This window comes from Oryx dammah, unplaced genomic scaffold, assembly GCF_014754425.2.
Source record: "Oryx dammah isolate SB20612 unplaced genomic scaffold, SCBI_Odam_1.1 HiC_scaffold_4, whole genome shotgun sequence".
In the NCBI taxonomy this organism is placed as follows: Eukaryota; Metazoa; Chordata; class Mammalia; order Artiodactyla; family Bovidae; genus Oryx; species Oryx dammah.
The window spans coordinates 51,507,599-51,524,274 of NW_024070188.1; the positions used below are offsets into that span (position 1 = coordinate 51,507,599).

Genomic DNA, 16,676 nt, shown 5'->3' on the forward strand with positions numbered 1-16,676 from the left:
TTACTTAATAATTATATTGATGCTGCTGCTACTGCTAATAATGATAAAAGTAGGTTCTTACTCAGTTCTTATTCTGGGCTATCAACTTTATCAAACTCTCACAACACCCTAGATTTCTCATTGTACAGAGATGGAAGTTCAGAGAAGGTAAATGGTAAATAAGGAGCAGCAAGTCTTATCCCAGGTTGGGAAAAGTCTCTATGAGCTACTCACTCCTCCCTTCCATTCCAAGCTGTGTTCAGTCTGGAACCCAGCAGCCTGGGATTGCTTGGAGGTGCTCATTTGTTCTTGGTGGTGGTGGTTTAGTCACTAAGTTGTGTCACACTCTTGGATTCACTGGGTTCATTTGTCCATAGGATTCTCCAGGCAAGAATACTGGAGTGGGTTGCCATTTCCTTCTCCAGGGGATCTTCCCAACCCAGGGATCAAATTCACATCTCCTGCATTGGCAGGCAGATTCTTTACTGCTGAGTCACCAGGGAAGCTGAATTTTTTCTTTCTGAATGTTATCAACCCAGTCACCAGTTGTAATCACTTTGAGAACAAGGACAGAACCTTCTACTTCTTTGCCTCCCCAAATATCTATTGTGGTCTCTTATAGATTTATGGGTGGTTGAACAACTGCTTGTTAAATGGGCAATCCTGGGTTTGGTACAGTCAGGAGGAAACAGAGAAAGTTCCCATAAGGTAGAAATCTGCCTGTTAAAGTGTCTGTCTATTCAGTGGAATATTTGCTGTTTTTTTCCCCCATAGCAACTGTGAAAGCATTTCTTGTTCATGGCCACCACTTCTATTTTTAAGCAGTTCCCAAGGTCCTCATGGTTGCTGAGGATCATTCCACACTTCTGCTTTTTAAAAATATTTTAATTTTATTTTTATTGAAGTATAGTTGATTTATTGATACAATGTTGTATTAGTTTCAGGTGTACAGCACAGTGATTCATTTATACACACATATGTGTATGAATATATGTGTGTGTGTGTGTATGTACATATATTTCAGATTCTTTTCCTTATAGATTATTACATTATATTGATTATAGTTCTCTGTGCTACACAGTAGGTCCTTGTTGGTTCAGTTCAGTTCAGTCGCTCAGTCATGTCTGACTCTTTGCGACTCCATGAATCTCAGCACGCCAAGCCTCCCTGTCCATCACCAACTCCTGGAGTTCACTCAGACTCGTGTTTACTTTATATATAGTAGCATGTATATGTTAATCCCAATCCCATACTTTATTCTTTCTCCTCCTTCACCTTTGTCCTTGGTAACCATAAGTCTGTTTTAAAAATATGGAACGCTTCATGAATTTGTATGTCATCCTTGGGCAGGGGCCTTGCTGATCTTTGTTCAGTTCAGTCGCTCAGACTTGTCCAACTCTTTGTGACCCCATGGACTGCATCATGCCAAGCCTGCCTGTCCCTCACCAGTTCCTGGAGTTTACTCAAACTCATGTCCATTGAGTTGGCTATGCCATCCAACCATCTCATCCTCTGTCGTCCCCTTCTCCTCCCACCTTCAATCTTTCCCAGCATCATGGTCTTTTCAAATGAGTCAGATCTTCCCTGTATTGTTCCAATATTCATATATATGCTGCTAAAGCAAGCACCACGCTTCTGCTTTAACTGCACTCAAACCTTCCTCAGTCTGCACCTGGCATGTTCACAGGTCTTTTGCTTTTGTTTTTCCCTTTTATATTCTTCAGTCCTCCTTCCTCTTCTTCTTCATTTTTTTTTTAAATGTAGCCAAGGAAGAGGTGCCGTTAGTAAACTTTTTGCTCAAGGTTTCCTGGCTTTCACATGATTCTGAAAATTCTGTTCCTTGAAAGTAGTCCTAAAACGTGGGTCCTGAGAATGTTTGGCATTCATTTTTCAGCAGTTTTATATTTGTGATTAAGACTGGTAGGAGATCCCAGTTTACCTGAATAAAATGATCTCCTCTTGGCACTATAATAAAGTTAAAAAAATAAAAAAGAAACTGTTCAAACAGGAGTAATTTAAAAGTTGAATCCTTAGAACACATTTCACATTTTTATTTTGCCCCAGAATAGTAGCTCATAAAGAGGGTCATCTTTGATTTGGTTTGGAGGTCATTTTGAGAGTGTACTTGACTTCCCAGAGTTCCTCATGTTTATTTAAGGTCTCATTCTGAGCAGGGGTTTGTGCTAAGCTCTGGTCAAATTTTAATGTATCTTTGAAGATTCTGAGCCTGACCTGAGAATCTTTGCTTTCATTTAAGGTGTCAAATTAAAACTGTCACAAAATGAGAGAGCTGGAGTTGATAAGATTTGATAAGAAACTCTGTTTTATTACTCCTTTTGTATTTATTTATTAGTTGATTTTAGGTTAATCTTACCATTATTAATGTGGAAAAATGTAAGATATAAAAGTTGACATTCTCCCAAGAAATTCCTGTGTGACTTGTTGAGCCTGATTAAAAATATTACATGTTGGCACCAAAATTACGGGCCTCTACTTTTCTAGCCCACAGTGTTTGGGAGAAGCCGTGAGGGATAAAGAGAAGCTATTTAAAATTCTGGAGTTGTTTGTACAATCCTGTGATCCTCCTGGAGCAGCAGCTCTGTGGAAACACAAAGTCTCAATGTTTGTAGGAGGGAAGAAAATATGATGGAATCATGAATGGAATGGTGAGCAAGGTGGAGTGTCAAGGATGTGGGTTGTGTGAGTGGTTACTTGTTTCACTTGATTGGGCTTTTGGAAAACTTGAGAAGTTCAGAGTTGTTTTTGCAGCCTGAGAGCTGGCTTCCTGTTTGGATCTGGAAAGTCACTGTACATTCATAAAGAACATTCGAAAAGTGATTGAGAAAGATTCTTTGTAGCCACTAGCTCCCACATTCCTGTTTGTCTTCTTCAAAACCAGGAACTCCAACAAACAGAACTGAAAAGTAAAATATCCATGATCTCTATTCTAGAACATTCCAGAATTGGGTCTTGGAATATTATATATTAAGTGAGTTAAATAGGATATTAGGTAAAAAAGATTGATGTAATTTTTCTAGATGGGTGACTTTACATTAAGATATACACAGTGTTTATGAAATAATTATTTTTGCATTCATTCAGTGCCAGCTAGATTTTTACTGAACCCCAGCCCTGAGTTCACCTACAGCCACAACAGACAGCTCTTGTGCACACTGGCAGCCTGCCACCTTAAGTGTTCATGTCTCTTTGATTCAAGAGAAACAAAACAAGGAAGACATGCAGCCAAAAGTGTTTGTACAGTGCATGTGCAAGGCTGCTGGAAATGAATGTCTAGAAATGAATGTGCTGGAAATGCATGCCTGTAGGTCAGTCCTTAACCAATGAAGGATAAGGGTCAGTGGGTAAATACTCCAGCTTCGTCATCCCTCAGTGGGATACTTCTGAAGGCTACTTCTCAGAGAGTCCTCAGCAAAACTGAACTCTAGCTACTCTCAGGAGTCATCAATCATCAAACACATGTCCTTTTTTTTTAAAAAAAATTATTTTAATTGGAGGCTAATTACTTTACAATATTATAGTGGTTTTTGCCATACATGACATGAATCAGCCATGAGTGTACATGTGTTCCCCATCCTGAACCCCCCTCCCACCTTCCTCCCCATCCCATCCCTCAAGGTCATTCCAGTGCACCAGTCCTGAGCACCTTGTCTCATGCATCAAATCTGGACTGGTGATCCATTTCACATATGATAATATACGTATTTCAATGCTATTCCCTCAAATCATCCCACCCTTGCCTTCTCCCGAAGAGTCCAAAAGTCTGTTCTTTACATCTGTGTCTCTTTTGCTGTCTCATATATAGAGTCATCTTGCCATCTTTCTAAATTTTTTATATATGTGTTAATATACTGTATTGGTGTTTTTCCTTCTGACTTACTTCACTCTGTATAATAGGCTCCAGTTTCATCCATCTCATTAGAACTGATTCAAATGCATTCTTTTTAATGGCTGAGTAATAGTCCATTGTGTATATGTATCACAGCTTTCTTGTCTGTTCATCTGCCGATGGACATCTAGGTTGCTTCCATGTCCTGGCTATTGTAAACAGTGCTGTGATGAACACTGGGGTACACATGTCTCTCTCAATTCTGGTTTCCTCAGTGTGTATGCCCAGCAGTGGGATTGCTGGGTAGTATGGCAGTTCTATTTCCAGTTTTTTAAGGAATCTCCATACTCTTCTCCATAGTGGCTGTACTAGTTTGCATTCCCACCAGCAGTGTAAGAGGTTCCCTTTTCTCCGCATCCTCTCCAGCATTTATTTTTTGTAGACTTTTTGACAGCAGCCATTCTGACCAGTGTGAGATGGTACCTCATTGTGATTTTGATTTGCATTTCTCTGATAATGAGTGATGTTGAGCATCTTTTCATGTGTTTGTTAGCCATCTGTATGTCTTCTTTGGAGAAATGTCTGTCTAGTTCTTTGGCCCATTTTTTGATTGGGTCATTTATTTTTCTGGAATTGAGCTGCAGGAGTTGCTTGTATATTTTTGAGATTAATTCTTTGTCAGTTGCTTCATTTGCTATTATTTTCTCCCATTCTGAAGGCTGTCTTTTCACCTTGCTTATAGTTTCCTTTGTTGTGCAAAAGCTTTTAAGTTTAATTAGGTTCCACTTGTTTATTCTTGCTTTTATTTCCAATATTCTGGGAGGTGGGTCATAGATTATCCTGCTGTGATTTATGTCAGACAGTGTTTTGCCTATGTTTTCCCCTAGGAGTTTTATAGTTTCTGGTCTTACAGTTAGATGTTTAATCCATTTTGAGTTTCTTTTTGTGTATGGTGTTAGAAAGTGTTCTAGTTTCATTCTTTTACAAGTGGTTGACCAGTTTTCCCAGCACCAGTTGTTTTAGAGATCGTCTTTTCTCCATTGTATATTCTTGCTTCTTTGTCAAAGATAAGGTCTCCATAGGTGCATGGATTTATCTCTGGCCTTTCTATTTTGTTCCACTGATCTATATTTCTGTCTTTGTGCCACTACCATATTGTCTTAATGACTGTAGCTTTGTAGTATAATCTGAAGTCAGGCAGGTTGATTCCTCCAGTTCCATTCTTCTTTCTCAAGATTGTATTGACTATTTGAGGTTTTTTTTGTATTTCCATACAAATTGTGAAATTATTTGTTCTAGTTCTCTGAAAAATACAGTTGGTAGCCTAATAGGGATTGTGTTGAATCTATAGATTGCTTTGGGTAGTATACTCATTTTCACTATATTGATTCTTCCTATCCATGAACATGGTATATTTCTCCATTTATTTGTGTCATCTTTGATTTCTTTAATCAGTATTTTATAAAACACTGTTTTCTATATATAGGTCTTTTGTTTCTTTAGGTAGGTTTATTCCTAAGTACTTTATTCTTTTTGTTGCAATGGTGAATGGAATTGTTTCCTTAATTTCTGTTTTCTCATTGTTAGTGTATAGGAATAGAAGGGATTTCTGTGTGTTGATTTTGTATCCCAAAACTTTACTATAGTCATTGATTAGCTCTAGTAATTTTCTGGTGAAGTCTTTAGGGTTTTCTATGTAGAGGATCATGTCATCTGCAAACAGTGAGCATTTTACTTCTTTTCCAATCTGGATTCCTCATTTCTTTTTCTTCTTTGATTGCTGTGGCTAAAACTTCCAAAACTATGTTTAATAGCAGTGGTGAGAGTGGGCACCTTTGTCTTGTTCCTGACTTTAGGGGAAATGCTTTCAATTTTTCACCATTGAGGATAATGTTTGCTGTGGGCTTATCATATATGGCTTTTATTATGTTGAGGTATGTTCCTTCTATGCCTGCTTTCTGGAGGGTTTTTATCATAAATGGATGTTGAATTTTGTCAAAGGCTTTTTCTGCATCTGCTGAGATAATCATATGGTTTTTATCTTTCAATTTGTTAATGTGGAAACACACATCCTTGTCATTCCTCCTAGCCCTGCCTTGCTTTCCCCACTTGTGTTTCTTGGGATCAACTTCCCAATAAACTACCTAAATCAGGATTGCTGCATGGTTTCTTTCTTCTTCTTCTTCTTCTTCTTTTTTTAGCATTAGAGAAATACTTTTATTGATTTATTTGGCTTCACCAGGTCTTAGTTGTGGCACATGGGATCTTTGATCTTCATTGCAGCATGCGGGATTTTTAATTGCTGCCTGTAAACTCTTAGGTGCAGCATGTGGGACCTACTTCCCTGACCAGGGATCAAATCTGGCCCCCTGCACTGGGAGCATGGAGTCTTGGCTACTGGATCACCAGGGAAGTCCCTGCCTCAGGGTTCCTTGAAAAGGAACCCAGAAGACCAAGTGTGGGGGCAACGTTCAGCTAAACAATAACCCTAATCAGGTCTACTAACAAACTAGAGTATTAGATAAAGGATATCTTTAAACATCTCTGTTAAGTTGACCAGATGCAAGCCATTTATTCTAGCTGAAACTGAATATAAATCAAAGCCCTAATATCTTTCATAGTATCTGTGGAGATGGGAATTAAGTGTCTCTCCGTCTAAAAAATTATGCTGTGTCCTGGAGCCGATAGTGTTAACTCCCAGGTCTTAGGCCTTCATTTGTTGAGTAATCATGATTTAAATTGTCTATTAAGTTTGATTTGGAGATATAAGAACCCAGAACTTTAGAGTGGGGATAAATAATGAACATCATCTTTGGTGGCAGTCAGTCACCTTGAATGATTGCTGTTATATATTTGAAGAGCAATTAGTGATCATTCTCTGCCTGGGAATATAGTTGGCTCTGTTAAAAGTGTTGTCAATTATTAATCAGTGTGAAATAGCCATGAAAAGCTAAGCTTTTCTCTTTTAGTTCACAAACCGCCAAGAAAAAAAAAAGGTGCAATTTTGAAATTTTGTGCTTCTTTAGGTTTTAAAATTATGTCCATTTGCTTTGAGGTGACTTTAATCTGGAAAATAATCTGTCTAGAGATATTGCAATTCAAGAGGTTTCTACCTAATTAAAAATGAAAGAAACAACTTGAAAGCATGGTGGGATATAATTGTAGCACATTTTCTTCATCCCCATGGGCAAAAGGGAGGTGAAGGTGAGGAGAGAAATTGAAGGAAAAGAGGAAAGAGTGAGATAAAAGGTTTACTTTAGTGTCTTGGAAGCACTAATGAGAATAAAAAAATAATAGCTAACATTGATTACATTCTTACCTGGGCTCTCCAGTCTTCTAAATACTTTATTTATGAAGCAATTGAGGAATACCACATTTTGGATAAAGTGAGTCTGGAATGAAAGCCAGGCAGGTTCAGAGTGTGTGCTTTAAGCCTCTATACTTTCTTGCTTCAATAATAGTAATAATAGGGATCTTTCCCAGTGGTCCAGTGGTTAAGAATCTGCCTTGCAATGTTAGGGACATCCGTTTGATCTCTGGTAGACAACCCACTCAGTACTTTTGCCTGGAAAATCCCATGGATGGAGGATCCTGGTAGGGCTACGGTCCATGGCATTGCAAAGAGTCGGACACGACTGAGTGACTTCACTTTAGTGCAAGTCAGATTTTTTAAAATGTGCTTTATGGGCTATCAAGTAGCTTTTCAGAAAGAGGTTTCAGCTTTCTCTCCTCAAAGTTGGCCTTAGTGTCCAGGGCCGCTGGAGTCCAGCTCCAGCAGCCAAGGAATCAGTCTGAAGGGATGAGCGGTGTCAGTGAAGAATGATGTAGCCTCTGACTCGAGGTACGGGACTACATATTTATTTCAAGCTTCAGGTTTTCTTTCATACTTTGACAAAAGCATTAGGTCAGAGGTTTGACATTTTTAGTTCCCCCCCACCCAGATTTATTATCTCCAGAAATCACTGTTGCCCTTCAAACAGAGTTCCTGCTTCAACGATTCTCTCAGAATCGGCTTTACTATCTATTATCTACTTCTTCTTATGTGTCCTATACTTGTGATTACATTGTAACTCATGTTTATGTCTGGGCTGCATACCACATTCCTCAGTTTATTTCTTATCTTTCTAAATCCTGTTGGCCCCTAGCATCCTAAGCTCACTATCTCCTAAAAAGGCTTCTAGCTATTCTTAATTATTCCTAAACCCTAAGCTCAGCAAACTTCTTTTGCCATAAACATTCCCCTCACAAACAGGTCTCAGATAACAATCCTTCCCATGGCCTCAAGCTGTGGCTTATCCTGGAACATTCCTTGTATAGATCCTTGAACAAATGTCAGTGGTTAACTTTATGGATTATTTTCTGGGCACAGCTGCAGAAGGCTTTGTGCTTTCTCATGCTCCTCTCAAGAACAATAAGCACCTTAACATTCTTTCCAGCCAACTCAACTGAAGAAAGGAAGAAACAAGTCAGAATCACAAGAGCTAACCCCTTCATCCTGGGACTGTGCCTGAGGGATGAGGAGAGGGGGTTGGGGCAGTGCTTCCATTTTGTCAGTAATGCCTAATGCGGCTCCCGACACAGCGCCATGACTAGGAAACCTGGTTAACAGAACACTTGTGGTCCCTGGGGCTGCTCCAGGGTGCTTGTATATTGGTAGATAGGCCATTCCTGAGGCTTCCAGGAGAACTGAGCTGCCTTGCTAATAAGTTCAAATGCTAAATGAACCTCTTGCCAGCTTAGTTCAGGTGTGTTCTCTTATGGACCTGAACTCACATCTCTTTGAAATATAACCATCAAAGAAGGTAAGGCCCTACATCCAGCTTCCTGGGAGAAGATGGGCCTAATTTCAGCTGTCCCTTTGACTCCAAATGGCAAATCTGACCTCCAGCTCTAAACATATGATAAAATTACCAATTTTATCCTGAACACATAAATCCAGGGGATTGTATCCACTGAGTTATATAAAAGACTTGCCTCTGTCTTTGCAGTCAGTCCCTTTAGAGAATTGCCTGTGGTATCACCTCCTGGTTTTATCCAGTAATAAGATTGTTTTCTTTCTCTTTTACCTTAGTGTAAAGGTTTTCTAGATTGGAAGGAAATTTTACTTTTTAATTATATTTCCCAAACAATATCTTATATGACCTCTTCTTAGGAAATCTGATAAAGAAAATTGCTTCTGGAAAGGATCTGGGGTGCAAGGGATGGGGAATGTGTACTAGACTCACTAGGAGGGCTTCTCATATTGATAGATGTGATTGAGTCATTAATTAATTTATTCAATATTTATTGAGCACCTACTTTGTGCCTGGCTCTGTGCCAGAGTCAGGATGTCAGAGACATATAGTTCTTGACCACAACCCACTGGGGCCACAGTGATTGAAAATACATGTGCTTCTTGGGTTGCTAGGACAGGAATTACCTGTGGGTCCCCAGCCTGGAAACCTGGGAGCTCTACAGAGAGATCAATGGCTGTAGAATTTAAAATCCCCTAAGGAAAGTGTCTTCATCTGATTGGGCCTTGAAGAAGGCCTAGAACTCTTTCCTTATAGACTGGCATTCTTAAATGGCACAGCTCCTGTGTGAATCATCACATAGCAAGACTACACCTGAGTTTTTAACATGTAGTAAGTCGGCTAAATGGTCTTTGACTAAATGAATGAAGGAAATTAACTTTCTCTCTGATCAGGAAAGACTCAGAGGCAAAAATCATTATGAACTTTTGTCGACTGAAAGAAAAATGCACAACATCGAGAGCTGAGGGTTTAAATTTATTCAAGGACCTTATTGAGAACTATGGTCTGGGAGGCAGCAGCTCTGTAACTCTGAGGAGCTATTCCAAAGAGGGAGATGGAGAAGCCAGTATATATGTGATTTTTGGCTGGGGAATATGTACAGTCACACACACACACATATGTACAGTAAAGCTTTCATCTCAGTAAAAAATCACTGCTAGTCACACAGAACACACCTCTCAAGGTAATGATTTTAGGGCTTTTGGGAAGACTCTTCCCATGCATAGAATAATTATAATTAAATAATTAAAAAATAATTAAAATTATTCCTGAGATATTAATCTAACTATCAAAGGAGGCTGCTTGTCCAAAGTACATAACATCCTATTAACATCTTAATTTCCTTTCAGGGTTCCCTGTTGTTCCGTGACTGCAGCAGGTTATGACTTAATCCTTAATAGTACTGAGTGGTGAGCAAGCAAAGCTCTTTGTTCTCTTTATGTACTTTCAAGGTTTTTGTGGGCACGTGTTTTGTTGTTTCCCTCCTGGGGTGGCTGTTTCCTAATAATGTCATTGTGATAGAGTGCATTCATCAGGGGTATGGTTTTTATATTCTGGAATGTCCCTCCTTTCTCCCATTTACCAGCTCTTCATTATTTCTTTTCTATTTGAACTCATTTCTCTCCTACACTCTTCCCCTTCTCCCACAGCAACTTCTCTCTGTGCTGAAGTCTGAAACAATACTAAAGCTTAACAATCAGTCACTATTTGAGTAGGACTACTGTTTCCTTAAATTTTAAAAAAAAATTTAAAATTTTTACAGTGTTGTGCTGGTTTCTATTGAACAACAATGCAAATCAGCCATAATTACACATATATCCCCTCCCTCTTGAGCCTTCCTCCCCTCTCCCATCCTACCCCTCTAGGTCATCACAGAGCTCCAGACTGGGCTCCCTGTGTTGTACAGCAACCTCTCACCAGCCATCCACTTTACACACGATAGAGTATGTATTTCAATGCTACTTTCTCCACTTGTCCCACTCTCTCCCTCCCCTGCTGTGTCCACAAGTCCATTCTCTACATCTACATATCCATTCCTTCCCTGCAAATAGGTTCATCAATACCATTTTTATAGATTCCATATATATGCATTAATATACAATATCTGGGCTTACCTTGTGGCTCAGTGGTAAAGAATCTGCCTGCAATGTAGGAGTGGCAGAAGATGCAGGTTCCATCCCTGTGTTGGGAATATCCCCTGCAGGTAGGTGTGGCAACCCACTCCAATATTCTTACCTGGAGGATCCCATGGACAGAGGAGCCTGCTGGGCAAAGTCCATGGAGTAGCAAAGAGTCGGACACGGTTGAAACTACTTAGCATGCATACAATATTTGTTTTTCTCTTTCTCACTTACTTCACACTGTATAACAGGCTATAGGTTCATCCACTTCAAATATAATATCTCTTTTGCACACAAAATACCCTTTACAGTATCTTCTTGCTGTTCAGATTTGCCAGTTCGCAAATTAGCAGGGGAAGATACATGTATTAGTTGCCAGGGCTGCCATAACAAAGTATCATAGACTAGGTGGCTTAACCAAGAGAAATTTATTTTTTCACAGTTCTGGGAAGGTATAAGTCTATGATTGAGATGCCAGCAAGGTTGTTTCTTTTGAGGTCTTTTTCTTTGGCTCAGAGATAGCTTTCTTCTCCCTGTTTTCAGGTGGTCTTCCCTCTATACCTCTCTGTGTCCTAATTCTCTCTTCTTATAAGGACACCAGTTGTATTGTACTAGGATCCAACCAAATGACCTCATTTTAACTTAATTGCTTCTTTTAAGACCTTATCTTCAAATACAGTCACATTGTGAAGTACTGGGGTTAAGACTTCAACATATGAATTTGGGAGAATACAACTGAGCCCATAATAGTACACCTTCAAGTTTGTCTTTTTTAAAAAAAAATCACTGGTCTAAAGCAATGTTGCTAGGAGTGGTTGATAAAAGAATTACCTGGGGAGGTTGAAATATACAGATACCTGCATGGTCTCCAGGAGATCAGTCAGTGGGTCTGAAACAGGAATGGGAATCTATACATTAAAAAAAAAAAAATCCCAGGTAACTAGGGCTTCACAGATGTCTCTAGTGGTCGAATCCACAGGGCAATGCAGGAGGCACAAGACGAGGGGGCAACCCCTGGGTCAAGAAGATCCCTGGAGCAGGAAATGACAACCTGCTTCAGTATTCTTGCTTGGAAAATTCCCTGGACAGAGAAGCCTGGTGGGCTACAGTCCATGGGGTTTCAAAGAGTCAGATGTGACTGAGCACACAATTCAGACAATTAGTCAACTTTGAGAACCACTACCACTATTCTAATTCCTGGCATGTTTGTTTACTGTGCTAGAAAGATCAAGTCTGGTGAGGACTCCTCTCAAAGTGTGCTGTTTTCTATCATTTGTTTTCATGTGTTTTTTTTTTCTGTTTTCTTCACTGCTTTTCATTTTTGTGTGAATTAATTGATGACTAACCTAGACAGCATATTAAAAAGCAGAGAGATTACTTGCCAACAAAGATCCATCTAGTCAAACTATGGTTTTTCCAGTAGTCATGTATGGATGTGAGGGTTGGACTATAAAGAAAGTTGAGTGCTGAAGAATTGATGCTTTTGACATGTGGTGTTGGAGAAGACCCTTGAGAGTCTCTTGGACAGCAAGGAGATCCAATCAGTCCATCCTAAAGGAAATCATTCCTAAATATTCATTGGAAAGACTGATGCTGAAGATGAAACTCCAATACTCTGGCCACCTGATGTGAAGAACTGACTCACTGGAAAAGACCCTGATGCTGGGAAGGATTGAAAGCAGGAGGAAAAGGGGACAACAGAGGTTGAGATGGTTGGATGGCATCACCAACTCAATGGACATGAGTTTGAGCAAGCTCTGGAAGTTGGTGATGGACGGGGAGGCCTGGTGTGCTGCAATCCATGGGGTTGCAAAGAGTTGGACACAACTGAGCGACTGAACTGAACTAAACTGAACTGAAGCTCTTAAGGCACCCAACAAATTCCAGTCCAAGTTTTATGATTTAATTAGCTTCATCTATTGGACTTATGTCCCAAATAGTTTCTGACTCATATACTACTATCTCAACTACAAGTATCAATGAGGTATCTAATTTATGCTGTCTGCCAGTCATGGTTGATGATGATGACATAAAGAACGGTGGAGTAAGGTCTGCCCTCAAGAAATTTAGAAACTTTCTTTGTTAAAATAACAAAGATGTTATCTCCTAATGCTTCCATTTTATTAAACAAAATCATATCACTGGAGACTTACTGTGTTTTGGGTTGTTTTGACTGGGGTCCTATATTACCCAGTTATGGTGACACATTCACTAGTAAGTCTATGACTAAACTAGGGATTGGCCACCTAGGTTCTATGCCTTGAAGCTGCCACCCTGAGAGACTGACTTGAGTTCCCCAGTTCCTTTGTCCCTAGCGCAGCTGTAGCCATGGTAATATGTTGGGGTTCTTTAATGGACTGGGACCTGGCAGTCTGGAGGCGACAATAAGAAAGTGAAAGAGAGAGAGAGGCCAATATTCCCTGGTTTATGCAGAGAACCAATAAAGTCCTTGACACAGGACTTGCCTCTCTCATGAAGGCATCGGGCATCCTCTCGAGGTGGGTGAAGGCACAGGGCGCCTTCTGGAGAGAGTCTTAGAAGCGTGGGCAGGAGAGTGAGCAAGACGGGTCTCTGTGCTCCAGAGAATCAGCCAAGGAGAGAAAGAAAGAAAGACATGGGGACCCAAGCTCTGATGGAGCAAAGGTGCTTTAATGATTTCTCTGTGAGTATATAAACGCTGTGGTACAAGAAGTTTCTTTCAACAATGATAAAGATCAGAAAACCAAATGTACAGCAACTGTTACCAAGGGAACAAGGGATTAATAATGGTCACAAGGTCAGGAGACAATCCATATCTCAAGAAAGGGGATCAAGACTAAGCAGTTTTGTCTTAAAGAGAATGTTTACTAAAGGAGACTCAAGGCTGTCTCATACAATGACCTCAGTTCCTAGGAGCAGCGGTGCTGTTGTGCTTAAAAAGAAACAAAGGGTTTGTGAGAAACAGCACGTAGGAATCCTCCTGTTAAACATTCCCTGACAGTAGTAGAACCATGAATTAGCAAATTTCAAAGGTTTACTAAGCACATTCCTCTGTCTGTAGGGTTGCAAAGAGTCAGACGTGATTGAAGCAACTTAGCATGCATGCACACAAACACAGTCCTCCCTAGATGTGATTTTGTATCTGATTAAAACCAATCTCTGGCGGCTTCCCCAATAGCTCATAAAGAATATGCCTACAATCCAGGATACACAGGAAATTCAGATTCTATCCCTGGGTCAGGAAGATCCCCCAGAGCAAGAAATGATAACTCATTCTAGTATTCTTGCCTGGGAAATCCCATGGACTGAGGAGCCTACTGGGCTATAGTCCAGAGGGTCCCAAAGACTTAGACATGACTGAGCAAACACACAAAACCAGTCTTTCCAGAATGCTTTCTGGATTCCAGTGAAATTATGCCCCATTTCTGGCGAAGTAAACCCAACAACTGTTGTCAATATAGGAGATAATTTAGGCATTTAAGGGTGAAACGTAATCCCTTGGTTAAAAAAAAAAAATCAAAGTCAAGAACAGGGATTTTTCTTTTCATAGCAAGTCATCTTTTGCTTTGAGGGTAACATAAAAAATGATTATAGATTTAGAAATTTGCTTCAGGTGTGTAGAGGAAGAAAATATGAAGGAAGCAGAAACAAAAAGAAATGGGTTCTGTGGATTTGAGATGAGAAGTAGAGGTCAGCTCATGCTGGGGTCTTCAGAAGTTTAATGAAGGTTACCTGTTGCTCTTTAACTTATCTGTTCATTTCTTCTTTCAATCATTTTGTAAATCATTGATCAAACATTTATTATCTGCCTTGAGTTGTACAGATAAATTAAAAAACTATCTGTTCTTAGAAAGCTCAAAGTCCTGGAAGAGATGACCACGTAGACCGATAGTACAGTAGGTGTGTGTAATGGAGCCATGCAGAGGGCAATGAAGAGCCTGGAAGATGGATGACCAACTACTTGGTGGGATAGGGTGTGGATTCAGAGAAGGAAACATTGAGCTGAGCAGAAGAAAGGGGAAAGACATTTCATTCAAAAGGAATAGTTTAACAACAACCCACAACCTTTGGACCATTAACATATACATACTAATGTTTATAAAATAGTCAATAAAGACCTACTTTATTGCACAGGGACCTCTACTCAGTGCTCTGTAATAACATATATGGGAAAAGAATCTGAAAAAGAATAGATATATGTATAACTGAATCACTTTTTTGTACACCTGAAACTAACACAACATTGTAAATCAACTATGTGAAGTTGCTCAGTCGTGTCCGACTCTTTGCGACTCCATGAACTGTAGCCTACCAGGTTCCACCATGCATGGGACTTTCCAGGCAAGAATACTGGAGTGGGTTGCCATTTCCATATGCCAATATAAAATGAAACTTCTAAAAGAAACTTCTAAAGGAATAGTATTTCTGAATTCAGATTACCTTCCCACCCTGCTCCCACTGCTTAACCAAAGCAAGTGGTTGTTTAAGTCTTACCAGTAACTTTTCATCAGAAATAAAAGGTAGCTAGAGCGAACTATCCTGGCAGATGTACTTCTTGAGCCTTCAACAGTTTGAACAGTAAGGAAAATTCATTTTTATATAAGTCTACTTCTCTTCCCTCTTGAATCTGGTTGGCTTTGAGTCTTGCTTGAGGCATAGAAGGCAGGGGAATAATGTGCGACATTAGAAAATCAAGACTATGCCTCAAGAGGTCCTGACCAGGAGCTCTCACCCTCTAGGAATGTTGCTGTCAAATGAGGAAGCTCTAGGGACTTCCTTTTTTCCCCTTTCTCTCCTTATTTTTGGCAGCACTGGGACTTGGTTGCTGTGCGAGGGCTTTCTCTAGTAGTGGTGAGAAGGGTTACTCTTTGCTGCAGTGTGTGGGCTTCTCACTGTGGTGGCTTCTGTTGTGGAGCACAGGCTCTAGGCAGAAGTGGACTTTGGTAGTTACAGCACTCAGGTTCAATGGTTGTGGCTTGTGGACTCTATAGTGTGGGTTCAGTAGTTATGGCGTGTGGGCTTATTTGTACTGTGGCATGTGGAATATTCCTGGACCAGGGATCAAATCCCCATTCCCTGGATTGGCAGGAGGATTCCTATCCACTGTACCCCCAGGGAAGTCTTCTAGGGACTCGGTGGTCCAGTGGCTAAGACTCTGAGCTCCCAATGCAGGGGTCTTGAGTTCAATCCCTGGTTGGATCTCTAGCTCCCACATGCTGCAACTAAGTTCCTGTGCTGCAACTAAAGATCCTACATGCCTCAACAAAGATCGGAGATCCTGTGTGCCCCAACTAACACCCATCTCAGCCAAATAAAAAGGTTTTGTTGTTGTTGTTGTTTTTTATGAATAAGCTCTGCTCAACCTGCTGGGGACACGCAGATCCCCTGACCAACAATACCAACTTTCAGATATTAGACTCATGCTGTCTTAGACCAGTCCAGCTCAGTGAGCTCTCAGATGACTGTAGCTGTGAGAGTGACTTTAGCCAAGACCAGCAGATGAAACTTCTAGCTGAATCTAGGTCAAATGTAGACTCACAGAATTTCAGGCAAATAAAGTGATTGTTGTTTTAAGACACTAACTTTTAGGGTTTGGTGCACTAATGATTTTTTTTTTCTATGTAAACATCAAAGTCTTATTCTGGAATCAAACCAAAGTCAATGCTTTTGCCTTCTCAATGCTTTGCCACTACCCACGGGCTGAATAGATGGCAGCTGCTCATTGAGTCTTACTCTCATGTGTATTATTTGCATTTGGACTGAAAGGAGCTCTGTTCTCCAGGATGGAACTACTCTAAGGCTCTTCAGGAACAGGAATAAGAGTCCATCACACACAGCTGATTTTGAACTGTGTCCTAAACAGAAGCATACAGACTAAGAGCTGAGGGACCGGGAATTATTCAGCCTCGCACCCTTATTTTGCATTCAGGCCGGAGAGATGAAATGACTTGCTCGAGT

At 40.2% G+C, this 16,676-nt stretch overlaps 1 pseudogene; it reads right to left on the reverse strand.

The window, feature by feature from the left end:
* Window positions 1-1,284: 1,284 nt before the first annotated feature.
* LOC120863136 lies at window positions 1,285-1,603 on the reverse strand (annotated as a pseudogene).
* Window positions 1,604-16,676: the final 15,073 nt, after the last annotated feature.